Source organism: Arvicola amphibius, chromosome 4, assembly GCF_903992535.2.
Source record: "Arvicola amphibius chromosome 4, mArvAmp1.2, whole genome shotgun sequence".
Taxonomy (NCBI): Eukaryota; Metazoa; Chordata; class Mammalia; order Rodentia; family Cricetidae; genus Arvicola; species Arvicola amphibius.
The window spans coordinates 19,963,838-19,970,697 of record NC_052050.1 but is presented as its reverse complement, the minus strand read 5'-3'; the positions used below and the strand labels follow the sequence as shown (position 1 = coordinate 19,970,697).

General features: G+C 45.3%; 1 non-coding gene across 1 annotated transcript; it reads left to right on the top strand.

The window, feature by feature from the left end:
- Nucleotides 1-2,853: 2,853 nt before the first annotated feature.
- On the top strand, nt 2,854-3,044 carry LOC119813896. Its single transcript, XR_005285329.1, has one exon. It is a non-coding gene; the product is annotated as a U2 spliceosomal RNA (small nuclear RNA).
- The last annotated feature ends 3,816 nt before the right edge of the window (nt 3,045-6,860 follow it).

Below are 6,860 nucleotides of genomic sequence, written 5' to 3'. Positions count from 1 at the left end.
CATTCTGCTAGGAAATTTCCTCTTGCCCCTTTGAGAATAAGGGGTGAGAGTCCCACAGTATGTGCTCCGCCGCCTGAAGTCGCCGCCTGAAGTCTCAAAGCTCTTCATATGTTGGGAAGAGCCTTTTCTGTGGTGTGGCTTGGGTTCTTTTCCTCCTTCCTTCCTTCCTTCCTTCATCCTCCTTTTTCGTTTTGAGTCAGGGTGTTCTGGAACTCACTGTGCAGTCCATGTTATGTGGCATTCACCACACAAGACTGCTCAGACAAGGGTTTAAAGAAGATAGAAAGTCTTTATTAAGCCAGCCGGCAACTACTGTGTGTTCGGGACCCCAAAGTAGCCCCCGAACCTTTCTCAGGGTGAGATTTTAAACACACACACACACACACACACACACACACACACAAATATATATCCTGTTCAATCCCAGCACTCGGGAGGCAGAGGCAGGCAGATCTCTGTAAGTTCGAGGCCAGCCTGGTCTACAGAGCAAGTTCCAGGACAGGCTCCAAAGCTACAGAGAAACCCTGTCTTGAAAAAACAAAACTAGGAACAAAAAAATAAAAAAAGAACAAAACAGAAAACCAAATATATTTTGGGTTGTCACACTTCAATTAACAAGAAGTAGAGCTGGGTGGTGGTGGCGCACGCCTTTAATCCCAGCACTTTAATCCCAGGCAGGCGGATCTCTGAGTTCAAGGCCAGCCTGGTCTACAAGAGCTAGTTCCAGGACAGGCTCTAGAAACCACAGGGAAACCCTGTCTCTGAAAGACCCCAAAATGGGTGTCTCACCTTTGGGGGATCCCCTACCCAAGAACTGAGACCAGTCCACTAGATGCAAAAGCAAGAGGCAGTTTATTGGATACACAGGCGCCTGCGTATGCTGCAAAACAGCCCAGCTGGGTGAACAGCTAGCTGAATGAGCATGCTGGGCTAGGGATACATCATGCATTTATAGGGGGTTCAGGAGTTACATAATAGGCTGCATAGCAACAAGCATTTCATTAGTTCTTGCGTGGTGGGCTAGGGTCGAGCTTAGGACAGGGCTGTGTGTCCATCTGCAGGTTCATAAGAAAAATCATAAGATCTAGATAAGGCTAAGTTCAGCACTCTGGGTTTTGACAGACTGTCGCAGTGGTTTGCTGTCTTCCTGTTGGCCCAGTCTCTACAGAGCTAGCTAACCACAGATATCCTGTTCAGTTGAGCCCCACTTGGTTCTTTAAAGTTTGTTTTTCTAAGCTTACGTAGGTGACCTGATTTAAACCCTGCTACAGGCTGGGGCGGGGGTCTCTCATTGTGACAGGCTGAGACGGGGGTCCTTCATCTCGAAAAAACAAAAAAACAACAACAAAAAAAAAACAAGAAGTAGAACTACAGCTCAAAAAACAAGGTTAGTACATTTAGAGACTTTTCTAGAACTTTGGAGTTTGCTGAATTAGGTCTTTTCATTTAGGCAGGTAGTGCAGTCTGTGTGCTGAGTTTCACAGGCTGGATGGTGCTGTCATCATGCAGTCAGTCTGGGGCCTGCTATGGTTTGATGCCCTACAGTCCATACTGGCTTTGAACTTGAAATTCTCCTGCCTTAGATCCTGAGTGCTAAGATTAAAAAAGCTTGGGATGAAGAGTCCAAGAATAAGAAAATAAAAATGTAGATTCTAAAAATAAGAATGTAGAAATAAAGAAATATAAAGTTGTAAGTGTAGGAGAATGAGAACAGACTGTCAGCAGCTTTCTCAGCAGATCAAGGATCACTCATTCACAGTGAGCTATTTTCTCGGATGCTTGGGAAGCCTCCATCAGCTTAGGTCATTTCATTTTACAACTGGCTGTTTTATTTACAAGGCCAGAGTTTTTCCCTGCAAATTGAGAGTAGTGTCCTGGCCATCCCTGATAAACCAGATGTGGACTGAGTTAAACTTTAGGAGACAGAGATATGTGACCTCTGGGTTAGACACTGTCTCTGTTATGGGAAACTGGTACCACTAAAGGAGAGGCATAAAACTCCAGTTTACACCTGGAGGTACCAGGAGACAGTGGACAAATACAATGGTTTAATTGATGAGCTCTGACAATGGAGGTTGTAAAGTATGGCAGTCTGTATCTGAGTTTTACCTTGAGATAGTGTGAAGAACTTTCTGCTATCTTCTAAGTTCTCCGCCTAAGAACCAATTATTCTAATTTATCAACGTTCTAGTATTACTAGCAGCCCCTTTTCTGACTGATTGCTAAAGACACCTCTCTGGGGGTCGTAATCTGGGCACAATACCTACAATCCCAGGACCTGGGAGACCGAGGCAGAAGAATCACAAATTTGAAACCAGTCCTAGGGCTATGTTAAGAAATCCTGCTTACAAACTAATTATCTACTTAATTAACTGAGTATGTTAAAGTCTGGGCTTTTCTTGTGTGTGCTGTGTGTCCTGTCGTCGAGAAAGGGTGGAGCACCGGCCTCTGGGAGCTCCCTCGTAAACCGCTTTGCAGCCCCTCGGGTCACCTTTTGCTCCGTCTTTCACTTGCAACAGAAGAGGAAGTCTACAGCCTCTCCTCCCACACACGGGGGATCCCTGGACAGCTCCGGGGTGGAGTCGGCTCGCGGTGGCCACGCCCCTGCGCGGCAGGGCGGAGCATGCAAATCTCTCGGGGACCACGCTTCTGTTGGGGGAGAAAGGCGAGGGTCTCTCACGCGTGCGAAGTTTCTCGTGAAACCTGAGGGCATAAAAAATTTGTAGCAGAGCCCAGTGTTGATGGCGGAAGAGGTGGAGGGCACAGGAGGGAGACAGAGCCCTGCTCGAAGGTCACCACGAGTTGAAGCGGGACAATGAGAGGACGGCATGGTCCACGGGGGTTCAGTTTGGTATCGCTTCTCGGCCTTTTGGCTAAGATCAAGTGTAGTATCTGTTCTTATCAGTTTAATATCTGATACGTCCTCTATCCGAGGACAATATATTAAATGGATTTTTGGAACTAGGAGTTGGAATAGGAGCTTGCTCCGTCCACTCCACGCATCGACCTGGTATTGCAGTACCTCCAGGAACGGTGCACCCCTTCGGGGGCAACTGCTGTGGTCCTAAAGAAAGCTGCTTACCTTCTATTAACTTTTTAGTGTTTCCTTGGGGTGTGTTGGTGCAGTCCTATCTCTAATTGTCACATAAAGGCCATGTGTGGTCTTTCTGGATTCTTTTGCTGTCGTGTGTCTCACAGACCAGGTTGGATTCAAACATTCTCCTTGCTTTTGCCTCTTCCCCACTGCCAGAATTAAACTTGTAGGTTACCGTATTTCCCTTTTTACTCACTCTTCTTTTCTCTGCCTGCCTTTACCTATTGAGCTATGGAAATATAGCAATGGAATTCAGTACATATTTTTTTTTAGTTATTATTTCGTGTTTGCTTTTGGAGACAGGGTTTCTCTGTGTAGCCTTGTGTCAGTCTTGGAACTCAGTTTGTAGACCAGATCTGCATGCTTCTGCCTCCTGAGTGCTGGGACTAAAAGTATTTTAAATGTTTAACTTTGAACTGGTGGGGATGGTTAACACCTTTAATCGCAGAGGCAGAGGTAGGTTGATTTCTGAGTTACAGGATAGCCCAGTGCTATGTTGTCTTGAAAAATAAACAAGGGGCTAGAGTTAGGCTCAGTGGTTAAGTCCTCGCCTCTGGTACAGGAGGCCAGCCTAGACAAAAAGAAGAAACTGGAAACACCACCATAATAACTAAACCAACTAATACATATGATGACAGAGAAGGGCTCACTTCTCTGTCACTTTGCTCTGAGTGGCAGCTGCTGTCCCTCGGAACTCCCACCCAGGACCAGATCACTGTATGAAACACAAGTTTTCCAGAAAGACAATGCTATGAATATGTTTCTGCAAGTCACTGATATGGTCACCAGCTCCCTTTAATAAGCAGACATTTTATCCTGAAAAAATAAATGAAGTAAATTCAGCCCTCTTTGGTTTTTTACTTTCTGTCATATAGAAAAATAGCTGGAAACATTTAAATATGTTATCCAATTAAGTGGGGTTTTGGGGTGGCTGTGAAGTTAGAGTGTTTTTTTTTTTTAATTAATTTATTATGTATACCGTGTTCTGCGTGCATGTACACGTGCAGGCCAGAAGAGGGCCTCGGATCTCATTACAGATGGTGGTCAGCCACCATGTGGTTGCTGGGAATTGAACTCAGAACCTGAAGAAGAGCAGTCAGTGCTCTTAACTACTGCACCATCTCTTCAACTCCAAGGATGGAGTGTTTCTTATTAACAGCTTATTCAGTGGGTCATGGTGGCCCAGGCTGTAATCTCCGTGTTTCGTTTTGGGAGACTGAGGCAGAATTACTGCCCTGAGTTGAAACCCACGTGTGACTCAGTTTCCATTTGCAGTCAATTCAGACTTAAAGAAGCCATTTCAGTTCAAGCTTGCCTGCTCTGCTTTTTCCAGGAACCTTCAAGGCTGTGAGTAACTTCTGTGTTAACCCATAAGAAAGACTATTTTTGCCCAGATGAAAGAGTACATTATTCTATTAAGATTTGGGCTGGAGGCACTCCTCATGAGAGATTAGAATCTGCTTGCTAGCTGAACTCTCGTGTGAGATAATGCCTCTGCTTGAAGTTCCTCCCAAGGACACTGTAGGGAGGATGTTAGCTGACCGTACTGCTCTCTCTTCTGCCTTTTGCCTGTAATTAGTGTATATGCTGGCTTAGAAATAAACTCGGTGCTGTTTGGTATTAACCTTCAGCCCTCCCGGTCTATCCTGTGTTTTTTTTTTTTTTTTTTTTTTTTTTTTTTTTTTTTTTTTTTTTTTTTTTTTTTTTGTCTCTGTTTCCCTCAATCTGCCATTTTCTTTAACATCTCGCCCCCTCCCAGGTACCTTCTGCTGATTCCTGCCCAAGCGGGCTCCAACAAAAAAATGAAACAAGACAAAATTCAGCTGGTCTGGCGACTTCTAAACACTGGACAGCCAGAGCACCACTCGCCCTTCTACCCCAGCTGCACGCTCACAGTTTATCCATGGGTCCCACTGTGGATTTTCTGGTTCTTTGACTAGAAAGTATTTGTGTTTGTCAAAGCTACAAGTCTAGGGTGGGGGCCTTCTGGTCCCATCTTGAGTGCTAATATCAACCCTGCAGGGATTTTACACGGCGGGACACTTAAAAGAGACATGGTTTGCAACATGGTCCAGGGCATGAAAATGTTCCCCTCCTGCCTGATGTATCCTGGCATCCCTCCACCCATCCGGCCCGGTGCTGGGATTAAAGGCTTGTGCAATTGTAAGGCAATTAACAATAAATTGGAGTAGGTGTAATAATCGTTATCGGCCAGCAGGTGTTGCAGTTGCAGCCACGTGGCCAAGAGACGCTAGTCACAGCGAATAGAACGTGTTGCTTACTTAGGTACTTACTTAGGTACAAATATGCTTTGTTTAACAAACTAAGAGCAGTTAGTAAGTCGATCAAATGATTCCGAGAGTTGGGGGTCAGAATAAAGAATAAACCCAAAGTTTTCCGTCAGTGTGAATTGCAGACTGTGTATACTTCGGGGATCGCAGGCAGCAGTGTGTGGGCTGGCATGTAACACACAGAGAGGCAGGCAGCGTGTGGGTCGCGAGCCGGGGAGCACTGAGCAGCAGCCTTGCTGTGTCTTGAGGGCTGTGCTGTGTCCAGCTAGAGCCACGGGTGGGAGAGTCAGTGCCCGATGAACCACGCAGCTGGTGGATGGATCCCCAAAACTGTAGACTGTTCCCCACATTTGGTTGCCAGATGATGGCGGAAGATACAAAATAATCCCACACTAGTTCAAAATTACATAGAATAAAGGGTTTATTTAGGGGAGACTCAGATCACCGTCCTAGATCACAATCCTCTGCATGAACAGGGAAAAGGAACGGAGTCTAGCTGCTGTAATCAAGAGCCAGAAGCAAGAGAGTGAGCACACGCTTTACCACTGCATTTATAGGATAAGAGACCACGCTCAAGTAGGCTGGCATCTTAAAGGCTATTGGCCAAAGGAGCTCCCACAGCACCATGGGATACAACTGTCACCCCTGAATGGTTATACTACCGACGCAAAATGTTGTGGCCAACTTTTATGTGGGTGTTGGGGTTCAAACTCAGATACCCGTACTTTCATAGCAAGCACTGGGCTATCTCTCCAGTCCTAATTATTAATTTTTAAAAATGTATTCGCTCAACCAGTTGGATATAAAAATCTGTGCTGGGTTAAGGGAAATAAGAAAAGAATAAGATATTGGTTCCTCAGGCATTTTGGAGTTTATAACTAGTGGGTGAGGGAAAAGATGAATAAACAGAGACATAAAAAAATTAACAATGAGGGGGCTGGAGAGATGGCTCAGAGGTTAAGAGCACTGCTTGCTCTTCCAAAGGTCCTGAGTTCAATTCCCAGCAACCACATGGTGGCTCACAACCATCTGTAATGGGGTCTGGTGCCCTCTTCTGGCGTGCAGGCACATACACAGACAGAATATTGTATACATAATAAAATAAATAAATAAATAAATATTTTAAAAAAAATTAACAATGAGCCGGGCGGCGGTGGCGCACGCCTTTAATCCCAGCACTCGGGAGGCAGAGGCAGGTGGATCTCTGTGAGTTCGAGACCAGCCTGGTCTACAAGAGCTAGTTCCAGGACAGGCTCCAAAGCTACAGAGAAACCCTGTCTCGAAAAACCAAAAAAAAAAAAAAAAAAAAAAAAAAAAAAAAAAAAAAAAAAAAAAAAATTAACAGTGTAGGCTGGAGAGACGGCTCAGAGGTTAAAAACACTGGCTGCTCTTCCAGAGGACCCAGTTTCAACTCCTAGCACTCACAGAGGAGCCCACAACTGTCTTTAGCTCCACTTCCAGGGGATCTGGCACCC